Raw genomic sequence first — 15585 nt, 5'->3', positions numbered from 1 at the left:
GCCGCCCCTTTCCTCTCGGGCTGGTTCTCCCGAGGGCGCTCCCACTCCGACTCGGGCCCGGGTGGGGGTTCTGAGGGGCCGGGTGGAGGGGAGAGTCGATTGCCTGAGTGACGGGAGAAGCTTCTAGTTAGGATGTTTCCCCGATAAGTACTGCCTGGCCGTTCCGCGCCTCGCCAGGACTGAGGGAGCCATCTTGTCCCTCTGTCTCCGTTTTGTACCGCTGTCTCCACCTGTGTCGGTGTGTCTGTGTTACCATTGTCTGGCAGGTTCCTTTGCTTGCTTGTTTGTCTTTTTGTCTCTGCCTGCCCGGGCCTTAGACTCCATCCTCGGCCTCCCTGTCCTCCTTGCCCCAGGCCCTGGGAGTGCCCAGGAAGGCCGCGCAGTGTTGGAGGGACAGGATGACCTTCCGGCCCTGAGTCCCTGGTGAGTGTTCTTCCGAAGATGGTGGTTGGCTCGTCTCCATCTCTGCCGAGTGCGGGACTGGAGTGCAGTGAGCTCAGACTGCAGCCCGGAGGGTGTGGGTAAAACCCAGGAAAGACCGTGCCAACCACAGGTTGTGTGTGTGACTCAGGGGGTTGAGCCCCCTTGGGGGATGTTCTTCTCCCAGGGAATTCTGTTTGAGCCCAGGAGGAGGGTGAGCCTTCCAAAACCCAAGAACCAGGGCCTGGGGAAGAGGACTAAGGGGGCCGGCGCTGTTTTATGACTGACTGGAACATCCTGGTAAAAAGGGTGTGTGCTGTAAGCCTACCCTCACCCCTCCCTCATCGTGTCCCCTCCACCACCGGCTCTGCGCTCCAGCTTTTTACAAACAGTAAACGTGTACAGACAGTGAACTATTCGGTACCTGTATGTGTCCGACAGAGAGCCTGTCTTTCACCCTAGCACTCCAGCAGCATTTTTGGGGTCCCATTTGGGAGATGGTACTGGGTAGAAAGCAGCACATGACCTGATCCAGCAAGGCTGCCTACGAGCGCATCATGATCCACTGCCTCCCTGGAGGCCCTGAGGAGGATTGGACAGTGTCTGCATGGTAAATACCTCACAGCAATCCTGTTCCCTAGCATGGAGCACGGAGCAAAATAGAACATTCTGCAATCGATGTAGACATGACCCTACCTGAAACTAATATAATATTGTATCTCAATTATATCTCAGAAAGAAATGGGAGATGGCCTTGAAAATCCTTTTTTTTTGTGTGTGTCAGGGAGGGAGAAATAGGACTGGCAGAACCCTGGCCGGTGTGGCTCAGTTGGTCAGGCATTACTCAGTGTACTGAAAGGTTGGATTCCCTGTCAGGGTACATGCCGGGATTGCAGGCTCCGTTGATGTTTCCCTCTCACATTGATGTTTCTCTCTCTTTCTCTCTCTCTCTCTCTCTCTCTCTCTCTCTCTCTCTCTCTCTCTTCCTCTATCTCTAAAAATCAATTTCTTAAAATCTTTTATTTTAAAAGAAAGTATTGGTAGAACATCAGATAGTGGTGTTGCCTCGCCCTATATGACACATAAGACAATGTTCTGCTACACCATTTGAAAATTCCAATCCGAAAAGAGTGTCAGGAGAGGAAGAGGACAGTTTCCATAGCAACTGTAGAGATGAGGCCTTTAGCTAGTACCCGGCCTCAGTATAAGGGTCAGCAGCAGTTAACTACAAGCTCTGCTCTCATCAAGTCTGACAGGTTAGACAATAGATCTGAATGGTATAGGGAAGGACCATGCACCGATCTGATGGTAGGGGCAGAAATGCAGGCCTACGATCTCAGGCCCTGCTAGAATTGGGTTTTAATTAGAGCTGCAAATTCAGACCCTGATGGTACTAATATTGCATATACATACTGAATGAGTATTCACCAGGCTCTTTTGCCAAAGGCAGACAATGTCATAGAAAGATTGGCTACAGGTATCTCTTAATTACCCCCACTCTTTCCTGGTTTAACAGCATCCCAGCCATTGGGTGATGATGCCAGTATCATCATAATATCAGAAAATATTTTCAGCCCTAGCTGGTTTGGCTCGGAGGATAGAGTGTCGGTCTGCAGACTGAAGGGTCCTGAGTTCGAGTCCAGTCAAGGGTACATGCCCAGGTTGCAGGCTTGATCCCCAGTGTGGGGCATACAGGAGGCAGCCCATCGACTCTTTATCATCATTGATGTTTCTATCTCTCCCTCTCCCTCTCTGAAATCAATAAAAATATTTTTAAAAAAAGAAAATATTTTCAAGTGTCAAATGGCACAAAGCACTGAATAAAATGTTCTAGAAAACTATGGAGTGTTAGCATCTATGCTCCAGAATTTTACAACTGAAGACAGAAAACACTGATGCGCATGTGTATAAAGAAATATATTTATATATGAATTACAAAGTATATGAAAACTTATTTTTGTGTTTAGGAATAGCGTGCTGTGGCAGGAGCCTTGACATCATTCAAGGGCCTACCCGAGGGGACTACTCGGAACATGTGATATGCATTACTGTGAGGCACATGCAGTAGTATGTAGTATAGAGTCCACTGTAGTGTTTGATTTTAACTGTTGACTCCTGGACTGTTCAGTTATGATTTTGGGGGGAATTCTCCTATTCTAGTTTTTTCCATACTCTTGCCATGCAGCGTTGGCAGATATAGTGGTTACCACCAATACTTTTCAAACTATTTGTGATAAAGAATCCTTGAATTGTGGAAGGAGCCTCTAAGGATCCACCACTAAAAGAGGTTAGAGGACATGCACAGGAAGGCAATATTATAGGCTGGTTTCTTGGGCGTGCAATGGAGTGGGCACAAGGCAGAAGGTAGTATAAGTCTCACATGAAAGGTAATGGTAGCCTTGGCTAAGTTTAAACTAGTTAGGTGAGTCTCAGCCCCCAGACCTTCATCAGTTCATAATATACTATATAATAAAGAGGTAATATGCAAATTGACTCTCACACCCTCACAAGATGGCTGTCTATGACCAGGCCAGCAGTGGGGTTAGTGAGGGACAACCAAACTACTGAACAAGCAGGCTGCGTGGGGCGACCAGGCCGGCAGGGGAATTAGTGAGGGATGACCAAACAACTGAACAAGCAGGCTTTGTGGGGCGATCAGGCCGGGGGGGGGGGGGCAGTGAGGGGCCATCAGGCAGGCACACAGAGGCAGTGAGGGATGACCAGGCAGGCAGGCAGGTGAGTGATTAGGAGCCAGAGGTCCAGGATTGTGTGAGGGATGTCCGACTGCCAGTTTAGGCCTAAACCAGGAGTCGGACATCCCCCGAGGGGTCCCGGATTGGAGAGGGTGCAGGCTGGGCTGAGGGGACCCCCCCCCCCCCCCGCCGTGCACAAATTTCATGCACTGGGCCTATAGTATAGTGATAAATTACCCAGTAGGTAAATTATGCACATCTTAACAAAGTAGGAGGGGGAATAACAAGTGGATGTGGAGAAAAGAGGAAAAGAGAACCCTGGTACACTGTTGGTGGGAATGTAGCCACTATAGGAAATGGTATGGAGGGTCCTCAAAAAATTAAAAATAGAACTACTGAATGATCCAGTTATTCCACTTCTGGATATTTACCCAAAGAAAATGAAAATACTAATTTGAAAAGATATGTGCACTGTCGGTTTCATTGCAGCATTATTTACAATAGCTAAGATATGGAAACAACCTAAGAGTCCATCCATAGGTGAATGGATAAAGAAGATGTGGTATATACTATGTACAATGGAATATTACTCAGTAATAAAAAATGAAATCTTACCATTTGTGACAACATGAATGGAACTAGAGGGTATTATGCTAAGTAAAACAAATCAGAGAAAAATATATGATTTCATTTATACGTGGAATCTAAAAAACAAATGAACAAAACAAACTCATAGATTCAGAGAATAGATTTGTGATTATCAGAAGGATAGGAGGTAGGGGAGGCGAAATGGATGAAGAGAGTCAATTGTATAGTGATGGATGGTAACCAGATGTATTGTGGTGATCACTTTGTTGTGTTTACAAAGGTGGAATTGCTATGTTGTACACGTGAAACTAATATGCTATATATCAAAGTATGAGGGGCATCTCTAAATTTTTTCTGGAAATAATTTCATATTTGCATTTAAATTAAATTACTGAAGTTGTCCTCATGAGAAAAATCAGAACTTTACTGAAGTTAATTACACTCATCTTGGAATTATGTGTGGGGGGGAGTGGAGGGCAACATAATCCTTTCAATGTTGAGGGTCTTCATACGACTTAGGCCAGCTCTGAAAATTCATAAAGAAAAGATATTGGCTCCTCCCTTACTTCTAGACCCATGAATGTCATTAGTTTTTTTGGGGGATCTGAGTTCCTTTGGTAGAATTCCAGCCTGCTCTGCTGGATTGCATGGTCTTATCAAATAAAATATCCAAAAGAGCTGTATGCAGCTCAGATTCCCACCCTGTACTCAGTTCTGCCTATAAAGCATTCTTTATACAGAAAGAGGAGTGTTGGATTACAGGATTGCTGTGTCAGAGGCTATCCTTGGCTTTTGGGCAAAATACTATGATCATAATGTATACCAGCAGCCATAAGGTCACCTCTTAGCAGGAACAGCTGGTTTTTATCTGCAAAGGCACTGAGTAAAGTAACTTCTAAAAAGGCAGTAAAATACTCTCTAAAAAGATTGAGATGGGGGAGAAGTCTGCATTTATAACTATGTCTGGCACACAGAGGAGGAATATTTGTTGGATAATTTTCCTAATTATTATTTGTTCACATTAAGTAATGGGAAGAGCAAAGGCACTGGATTTACACCCCCTCTCCCCGCCCCCCTAGAGCATTGCAAAGGACAATAAAGAAATTTCCCTTGCTCTGGCTGGATAGCTTCGTTGGTTGGAGCGTTGTCCTGATGTGCCAAGGTTGAGGGTCAGTCTCAGGTTAGGACACATACAAGGATCAACCAATGAATGCATAAATAAGTGGAACAACAAATTGATGTTTCTCTCTCCTTCCTTCCCTTCCTTCCCCCCTCTATTTCCCTCCCTCCCTCCCTCCTCCCCTCAATAAATAGAGAAAAAGAAATTTCCCTTTTATCCTTCCTCCTTCCTCATTCTTCTTTTTAAGAAAGTGATTTCTAAAAGTGAAAAAGAAACATTTCTGGATACCACTTTCCCTTACCCATTCCATTTCCCTGTGAGATGGAAGTTAGTGTTTAGCTGTGGCCTCTGATTCCATCTTTTTCTTTATTCTGAACAAAGCTACCTCTTAGTGCAGGGATCACTAAGGATTTTCTTATTGGGAAGATCATGGTGGTAAAGAGAATCTAAATCTAAGTGTATACCTTAGTTTTGAGGCCATGTCTGTGTGTGAATTAAACTTTCCATTTTTTCAAGGTATTCATAGAATAAAGTTACTTTCCTTCAAGGAATGTTTAGGTTGATGAAACATCACTTTATGAATGTTCCCTTTACAATATCACTAAATCACAAATACTTTTTCTCTTCCTTCTCATCAGTTCTTTTTTGAAGATTCTTCAGAACCTTTATAACATTACCTCCTGCAAATACCTTAACTCTTTTTTGTTGTTGTTAATCCTCACCAGAGGATATTTTTCCATTGATTTTTAGAGAGTGGAAGGGAGAGTCAGAAACATGGATGTGAGAAAGACGTATACATTGGTTGCCTCCCACATGAGCCTGGTACCAGGGCCAGGGATCAAACCTGCAACCACGGTACAGGCCCTTGTCCAGAATCAAACCTGGGACCCTTCAGTCCACAGGCTGACACTCTAATCGGCTAGGGCCTTTAACTCTTCTTCTTCTTTTTTAAAATGTTTTTATTGATTTCAGAGAGAGAAAGGAAGGAGAGATAGAAACATCAATGATAAGAGAGAATCATCCATAAATTGCCTCCTGCACACCCCCTACTGGGGATGAGTCCACAACTCAGGCACATGTTCTGACCAGAAATCAAATTGTGACCTCCTGGTTCATGGGTTGAGCTCAACCACTGAGCCATACCAGCTGGGCTGCATTAACTATTTTATTCAATCTGAGCCAATGGCCTTTTCCTCATTCTTGTATTTTCTGTCCTTTCTTTTTCTTTGAATGCTATATTCCCCTTAATTCTCATCTAGGAATTTATTTACCTTTACCTTTATGACTTTATTTATGGAATAAGGTTCCATCTCATTCCACAAAGGATTTAAGGAGTATGAACTAACTCAAACACAGTTGCTACTCTGAAACTGACTTCCCCACTCGCCAACTGTGTGAACTTGGACAAGTTGCTTATCCTTTCTTTTTTTTTTTTAATATATTTTATTGATTTTATACAGAGAGGAAGGGAGAGGGACAGAGAGCTAGAAATATCGATGAGAGAGAAACATCGACCAGCTGCCTCCTGCACACCCCCCACCGGGGATGTGCCCGCAACCAATGTACATGCCCTTGACCGGAATCGAACCTGGGACCCTTCAGTCCGCAGACAGACGCTCTATCCACTGAGCCAAACCGGTTTCGGCATGCTTATCCTTTCTATGTTTAGTTTCCGCATCTGTAAAATTATAATAATAGCACTTTATAGTATTATTTTGAGAATTAAGGGGGCAGTCTCTTAAATATGCTTAGAACAATGCCTAGAATTCATTTATTTAATCATTTATTTAACATTTCTGGAGCACTTACTGTGTATCAGCAAATGGAACAAACAAGATAATAAATAATAAATAGATAAATTATATAACATGTCAAAAAGTGATTAGTGCTTAGTAGCAAAAAAAAAACACAACAACAAAAAACAAAACGGATAAGGGTGGTTGAGAATGCTGGTGGAAGGTGTGATAATGGGGAGAATAGTGAAGGAATAGGACAGGTTGCAATTTTAAATGAGCTGGTCAGGGCCTTATTGAGAAAATGAGACTTGAGCTGACTTCAGCTGACTTGAAGGAAGTAAGAGAGTTAGCCATTTGGATATCTGAGAGTAGTTTTATAGGCAGAGAGGATAGCCAGTACAAAGTCCTGAAGGTAGCAGTATGCCTGGTACATTCAAGGAATAGTTGGAACCCATTGTGCCTGGAGCAAAGGAGTGAGACAAAGAGGAATAGGAGATGAGATCAGAGAAATAATAGGGTTCAGATCACGTAGGACCTTGTGGGCATCATTACGACTTTGGTTTTTACTCTGAGTGAAATGGGAAACATATGCAGGCTTTTGAACAGAGAGCAATATGATTTGACTTAGATTTTACAGGATCACTTTGGCTGCCATGTTGAGGATAGAGTGTAGAAGTTGTAGGATTAAAGTGGAAAGCCAGTCAGGGAATTTGCAGTAATCTGGGTGAGCAGTAATGTAACTCAGACCAGAGTGATGTCAGTGGAGACGACGAGAATCAGGGTGATTCTAGGCATACTGTATTTTACAGGGAGAGCCAACCTGGTTTCCTGTTTCATCAAATGAAGAATGAGAGAGAGAGAGAGTAAATAATGACCCCAACAATAAACCAAAAACTTAAAAAGAAAAGAAGTTACCTCTAGGAAGAGAGAAAAAACAAATTGTAAGGTAGCCAGGGATGGAATGTGGACTTTTTGGAACATATTTTGTAAATTTGACTTTGGAATCATATACATGTCTTACATAAGTATAAAATAAAATTAAATCAAAATGACAAATCTGACAAATAACTTGATTCAGAATATATATTTTTAAAATATCCTACAAACCAATAAAATAAGAGAACATAATTATAATGTGGACGATTTGAATAGATTTTAATAAGAGAAGATATACAAATGGCCAATAAGTACATGAAAACATGTTCAACATCATTAGTCCTAGGGAAATTCAAATGAAAACCACAGCATAATAATAGCTACCAAATTGCAAAAATTAAAAAAAACAATAACATCAAATGTTAGCATGGATATGGAACAAATAGAACTTTCCTATATTGTTAATAGTAGAGTAAAAGTTATAACCACTTTAGAAAAATATGGGTAAGTTTCTTATAAAATTCAACAAACATCAACCCTATGAACTAGAAATTTTATTCTTAGGCATTTACCCGAGAGAAATGAAAACATATGCCCACAGAAAGACTTGTGATGGCTGGTCATAGCAACTTTATTCATAACTAGTAGCCCTGCACATGAATCCATGCGCCAGTAGCTCGCCAGTAGCTTGCTGCCGCCCTCCAGTATCTCTCCGCCCGCTGCCCCACCCTCCTGTAGATCCCCTTGGCCCCCCCTCATAGCTTGCTGCCCTGCCCCCTCCTATAGCTCTCTGCCCACTTGTAGTTCGCTGCCCTACCCTCCTGCTGATCCGTGATCTGGTCGTTACACTGTGAAGCATAACGACTGACCATTAGCATATTACATCTTCATTATATAGGATAGCCAAAAACTGGAAAAGACCCAGTGTCCATTAATAGGAGAATGGGTAAACAAATTGTGGTACCTTCATGCAATAGAATACAACTTAGTGATAAAAAGAAACTACAGCCCTGCCAGCATGGCTCAGTGGTTGAGCATAGACCTATGACCCAAGAGGTTGCAGTCAAGTCATGTGCTCAGGTTGTGGGCTCCATTCCCAGTGTGGAGTGTGCAGGAGGCAGCCGATTAATGGTTCTCTCTCATCATTGATATTTATCTCTCTCTCTCTCCCTTAATCTCTGAAATTATATATATATATATATATATATATATATATATATATATATATATATATATATTTTTAAAGAAACTACAAATATACACACATAGGAGAAAAATAAAAACATTATGCCAAATAAAACAAAACACAAAAAAATACTGTTATTTGGTCTCTTGAGAAGTAGATACTAAGACATGATTAGATATGTAAGCTATATATTAGTTAAGTATATTGGTTACCTATTGCTTTGAAACAAATTACTCTAAAACTTAGCAGTTTAAAATAACAAATATTTGTTAAGACTTCTAAAGATTTGAAATCCAGGAGCAAATTAGTTGAGTGGTTTTGGCTTATGGTTTCTCATGTGTTTGCAGTTCAAGATGTTGGTTGGGGTTACAATAATCTGAAGGCTTAACTGAGGCTGCATGATCTGCTTCCAACATGACTCACTCACAAGCTATTGGCAGGAAGCATCAGCTCTTCACCACGTAGGCCTCTCCATAAGTCTACTTGAGTACCCTCAAGACAGCAGCTGGCTTCTACCAGAGCAAATGAACCAAGAACAAGTAAGGAGGGAGCCACAGTGCTTTTTTATGACATATAGTTTTGGAAAGTTAGACACTATCACTTCTGTCTTCTGTTTATTAGAAGCAAGTCACTAAGTCTGGTTCACTCTCCAGAGAAGGGAAAGTCTTTCCCGTTTGAAGGGAGTGTCAATGTTGTGGATATATTTTAAAACACCACAGGGAGGGATCAGGGGAAGGCAGAGAGAGTCTTCAGACAAAGATACAGGTCTAATATCTGGGGAAGGAGAGAGGGAAGGAACAAGAATGGGAAAGGAAGAGTCGTGTCCTGCAGCATGGTTCCAAGAATGGTTTGGCCAGGCTGATGAAGATTCTTCTAATCCAGTGATGGCAAACCTATGACACGCGTGTCAGCACTGACACGCGTAGCCATTTCTGATGACACGCAGCCGCTGAGGCGCCCGCATGCCGAGGATGAAACATTTGCTGCTCCTGAGGATGAAACATTTGCGAAATAATGTTTTTTCCTCAAAGTGACATAACCGAGTTATGCTCAGTTTTTTGGCGAAGTTTGACACAACAAGCTCAAAAGGTTGCCCATCACTGTTCTAATCAAAGACACCTGTTGAAGGACTCTTGCATGCCACAGACTGGGTCTGCCTTTGCAACCCTGCTGTGCTGTTCTCTGGCATTGGCTGAGATTAGCCTGTGGGAGAGTGGTTTGGGTATAAATGTGGGGGCAGATCCACAGTGGCAGCAGGTGGGGTCATCAATCAATTATGCTTTCTGCAAGCAGATTTCAGCAGTGCATTTTCATGGTCACCACAAGTACATACTGCATGAATAAATTTACATGAAATTCTAGAATGGATAAAACTTACCTACAGTGATAGAAAACAACTAAATGGTTGCTTAGGACTAGGGAGGGGATAGGAATGGATTTCAAAGGGGCACGAGGGGACTTTCAGGATGGTGGTGATGAAAATATTCTCTACTGGGTTGTGGTGGTGGCTACACACATATATGCATTTTTTTAACTCATCAAGCTCTACACTTAAAATGGGCACATTTTATTGTACATAAATGATATATAACGTATACTAAAACACATAGATATCACTTCACACTAACAATACCAAATGTTAGGATGTGCAGCACCTGAAACTCTCATATGTTGTTAGACGGAGTATAGAATTATACAACCATTTTAGAAAATGGGCAATTTCTTATAAAGTTAAGCAAATACCTATCCTATGACCCAACAGTTCCACTCCTGGACATTGACCCAAGAGAAATGAAAATGTATGTTCACAATAAGACTTATTCATGAATGTTTATAGCAGCTTTTGAAAATATAATGGTTCAACCTAGTGTAATAGCTCAGTTGGTTAGAGCATCGTCTCTATATGCCACAAGGTTGTGATATGCCAAGGTTGTGAGTTCAATCCCCCGTTAGGGCACATACAAAAATTAATCAATGAATACATACATAAATGGAACAACAAAATTAGTTTCTCTCTTCCCCTTTCTCTCTCTATAAAGTCAGCAATAATAAAAAATAATGGTTCAAAACAACCCAAATATCCACCAACAGGAGAATCTATAAATAAATTGTGGAATAGTATTCAATAGAATACTAAGCAATAAAAAAAAGAATGAACTGATGCATACAACAACATGGATAAGTCTCAAAAATGTTATGTTGAGCAAAAGAAGGTGGACACAAGCCCTGACTGGTTTTGCTCAGTGATTAGAGCAAGGGGTCACCGGTTGGATTCCTGGTCAAGGGAACTACCTCGGTTGCAAGTTCCCCAGCCCCCGTAGGGGCATGTGCCCAAAGCAACCAATTGATGCGTCTCTCTCAATGGATGTTTCTCTCCCCACTCTCTAAATAAATAAATAAATAAATAAATAAATAAATAAATAAATAATATATATAATAAAATAAAAAGAGCAATGGAAAAAATATCCTTGGGTGAGGATTAAAAAAAAAAAAGGTGGACACAAAAGACTACATACTTTATGATACTATTTATAATTGTTAAACAGGCAAAACTAATCTATGGTTCTAGAAATTATAATATGGGTGCCATGAAAAACTCTCTGGAGTGATAATATGTTATATATCTTGATTGATATATAGGTTTCACAAATGTGTACATTTGTCAAAACTCATCAAATTACACAACTAAAAGCTGTGCATTTAAATTTAACCTCAATTTAAAAATTAAAATAAAGAGGTAGTCACTAAAAATAAAACAAAATAAAAAGAAATTAAATTGATAGAATTATTTCCAATAACTTTAAAATACAGTAATTTAACTGCACATTTAAAAAAATTTATTATACAGAGGGAAGGTAGGGGTGGGGGGTTGAGTGGGAAGAGATCAATCAAAGAACTTGTATGCATATATGCATAACCCATGGACAGACAATAGTGTGGTGAAGGCCTGGAGAGGGGGGTTGGGGGTAGGCCAAAAAAGATCAATGAGGGAAGAAAGGGGACATATGTAATACTTTCAACAATAAAGACTTTCTAAACATTTATTATAGTAAAATACACATAAAATTGACGATTTTAAGTGTACAATTCAGTGGTATTACATACATTAATAATGTGCAGCCATCACCACCATCCATTTCCATACTTCTTTTTATCTTGTAAAACTGAAAGTCTATACCTATTAAACAATAACTCCTGATTTGCCCCCTACCTCCAGCCCTGGTAACCACCATTCTACTTATTTTCTGTCTCTATGGTTTAACTACTCTAAGTAGGTCATGTAAGTGGAATCATAGAGTATTTATCTCTTTGTGACTGGCTTATTTCACTTAACATAATATCCTCAAGATTTATCAATGTTGTAGCATATATCCTAACTGCACATTTTTAATGGGATATACCGTAAGGAAAAAAAAAATCAACTGCAAAGAAAATGTCAAACTATTCTCATTAGTCATCATCTCATTAATAATAACATTGGTAATAACATTTTACATATATAATAGAATAAAGCAAATAAATAATTTATGTCAATGTTATCAGAAACCAAGATGTTGATAAGAAAGATACTAATATAAAATGAAAAAAAGTTGGATAAAATTTCTGAATCCCAAAATTTAATTGGAAAAAGCCAAACAATGACCAATCCAGTAGCAATAAGCATTCCAACATTCCAACTATCCAAATTGTGATCTCTAGATTCCATTTACTACTAAAATGAACCATGGAGCCAGAATGGTGCCTTGCACATAAGTAAATTGAAATTAATAAATTAACTCAAGTTTGTGAAGAAATTTTGTGTTTTAAAGAGACCCAATTGAGAAGAGGGCCTGCAACTGATTGGCTGGCTGGAAAATTAAGCTACCTGGACCTCGGGGCAGTTGCCTTGGTGTCTTTCTGCTACTATGCCTCCAGGATCTTATCTATTCTTGGAGGTGGCAAAGTCTGAGGGCTCTGAAAAAGTCTGAAAAGTGAGTTAGAATAAATAAGGATGAGAAACAAAATGTGATACTACATGCAGTGGAATATTTTTCAGCCTTCAAAAGGAAGGAAATTCAGACACATGCTATTAAAATTATGACATGGATGAACCTTGAGGACATTATGCTAAGTAAAATAAGCCAGACAGAAAAGGACAAATATTGTATGATTCTATTTATATGAGTTATCTAAACTAGTCAAATTCATAGAGACAGAAAGTAGAATGGTGGTTACCGGGGAATGAAGGGAGAAGGGAATGGGGAGTCATTATATAATGGAAACAGAGTTTTAACTTGGGAAGTAGAAAAGTTCTGGGTATGGGTGATGGTGATGGTTGCAAAACAATGTTAATATATTTAATGCCAGTGAACTGCACACTTAAAAACTATTAAAATGGTATATTTCTTGTTATGTATACTTTACCACACACACAAAAATGAATGTGGCAAAATGTTAAATGTGGATCTAGGCAAAAGGGTCCAAACAAGATTATTATGCAATTTTTTTATTATGCACTATTTTTATAACTTTTTTGTTGCTCTGAAATTTTGTTCAAAATAAAAAGTTTACTTAAAATTAACAGGAGGAAGTTCTGTAGAGGTAAGATACAGACCAGTTGGCATGGCTTTCATTGCAGGGGTTACAAATACAGTAGGATGTTAATATAGTATCTTTAGCAAATGACTATCTTAAGTAACGTTCTTTCACATTTTTAATTTTATCATCACCTCTTTGTTGACTTAACTTCTTTTTTATTTTATGATATTTAAAGTATTACAAATAGTAATACATATGTCTCTTTTTTCCCCCCATTGACGTCCCCCCCGCCTCCCCTACCATCCCTCCCCCCAACATGCCCTCACACCCCACCCCCAGTGTCTTGCGTCCATTGGTTATGTTTATATGCGACTTAACTTCTTAAGGATGTGGAGTTGACAGCTTTACAGTTTCTCCTCTGTTTTCTTCATATTATTTTAATTATTTTGGATTCTTAGAACATTAGGGACATCCATATTCAGTATTCAAATAAAAAATAATTCTAAAACAAAAAAAAGGTTATCAACTACTTTGCCATTTCTTTGTCACTGCTTCTCCTTAATTATAAATATATAGAACCTCTTCCGTCAGACAAACGGGGTTCAAGTTCTTTCTTTTTTTTATTTTTTAAAAATGATTCTTTATTGTTCAGATTACAATTGTTTCTCCTTTCCCCCCCCATATCTCCCCACCACCCCTCTGCCCTTACCTCTCCCCCGCTGTCCTTATCCATAGGTGTATGATTTTTGTCCAGTCTCTTCCCGTACTCCCCACATAGACACCCCTTTCCCCCTGAGAATTATCAATCCACTCCCATTCTATGCCTCTGATTTTATTAAGTTCACCAGTTTATTCTGTTCCTCAGATTTTTAATTCACTTGACTTTTAGATTCACTTGTTGATAGATATGTATTTGTTGTTCATAATTTTTATCTTTCTTCTTCTTTTTCCTCTTTTTAAAGAATACCTTTCAGCATTTCATATAATACTGGTTTGGTGGTGATGAACTCCTTTAGCTTTTTCTTATCTGTGAAGCTCTTTATCTGCCCTTCAATTCTGAATGATAGCTTTGCTGGGTAGAGTAGTCTTGGTTGTAGGTTCCTGCTATTCATCACTTTGAATATTTCTTGCCACTTCCGTCTGGCCTGCATAGTTTCTGTTGAGAAATTAGCTGATAATCGTATGGGTACTCCCTTGTAGGTAACTAACTGTTTTTCTCTTGCTGCTTGTAAGATTCTCTCTTTGTCTTTTGCCCTTGGCATTTTAATTATGATGTGTCTTGGTGTGGTCCTCTTTGGATTCCTCTTGTTTGGGGTTCTGTGTGCTTCCTGGACTTGTAAGTCTATTTCTTTCATCAGGTGGGGGAAGTTTTCGTTCATTATTTCTTCAAATAGGTTTTCAGCGTCTTGCTCTCTCTCTTCTTCTGGTACCCCCATAATTCTGATGTTGGTTCGCTTGAAGTTGTCCCAGAGGCTTCTTACACTATCTTCAACTTTCTGAATTCTCTTCTTGCTTCTCTGGAGGAGTGTCCTTGGCCTCTTTGTATTCCAAATCTTTGAGTTGATTCTTGCGATCCTCTAGTCTGCTGTTGGGTCTCTGTATAATATTTTTTATCTCAGTCAGTGTATGTTTAATTTCTAGTTGGTCCTTTTTCATATCCTCGAGGGTCTCATTGAATTTATCGGCCTTTTCCATGAAATTCTTGAAAAACCTTATAACCGTGGTTTTGAACTCTGTGTCCAGTTGCTTGTTCTCCTCCATTTCTTTGGTTTGTGATCTGTTTCCTTGCCTCCTCATTTTTGCTGCTTCCCTGAGTTGGTAGGGTAGCTTTGTGTACTAGATGACCTATTGGTTCAATGGGTCAGCCTCCCAGTTACTTGAGGTGGACACTCTTTTTTTTTTTTTTTTAAATATATTTTATTGATTTTTTACAGAGAGGAAGAGAGAGGGATAGAAAGTTAGAAACATCGATGATAGAGAAACATCGATCAGCTGCCTCTTGCACAACCCCTACCAGGGATGTGCCCGCAACCAAGGTACATGCCCTTGACCGGAATCGAACCCGGGACCTTTCAGTCCGCAGGCCGACGCTCTATCCACTGAGCCAAACCGGTTTCGGCAAGGTGGACACTCTTGGTGTACCCTTGTGTACTGTGTGTCCCCCAGCAGGAGCTACAGCAAGAACTAGTTTTCTCCTCCTTTGCTTGGGCGGTTTTGGAGCAGTCTGACTGGAGCTGCAGTTTATTTGGTTAAGCTGCCACAGAACAGGCCATTTATATGCAAAAGACGCTGTGTGGAGCCTGGGCAGGTTTGTAGAATGTGTGGGGCGGGGCCTCAGGGTGGGGCGGGGTCTCAGGGCGTCACTAGGCTGGGGCGTGGCAAACAGTGATGGCTGCTGTCAGCCGTCTCTGCCTTTCCACGTTTCCAAGACCCTGTGCCCCGCGCTCC

The sequence above is a fragment of the Cnephaeus nilssonii genome (assembly GCF_951640355.1).
Source record: "Cnephaeus nilssonii genome assembly, chromosome: 4".
Lineage (NCBI taxonomy): Eukaryota > Metazoa > Chordata > Mammalia > Chiroptera > Vespertilionidae > Cnephaeus > Cnephaeus nilssonii.
The sequence above is the reverse complement of the archived record's forward strand: the minus strand, read 5'-3'. Positions refer to the sequence as shown.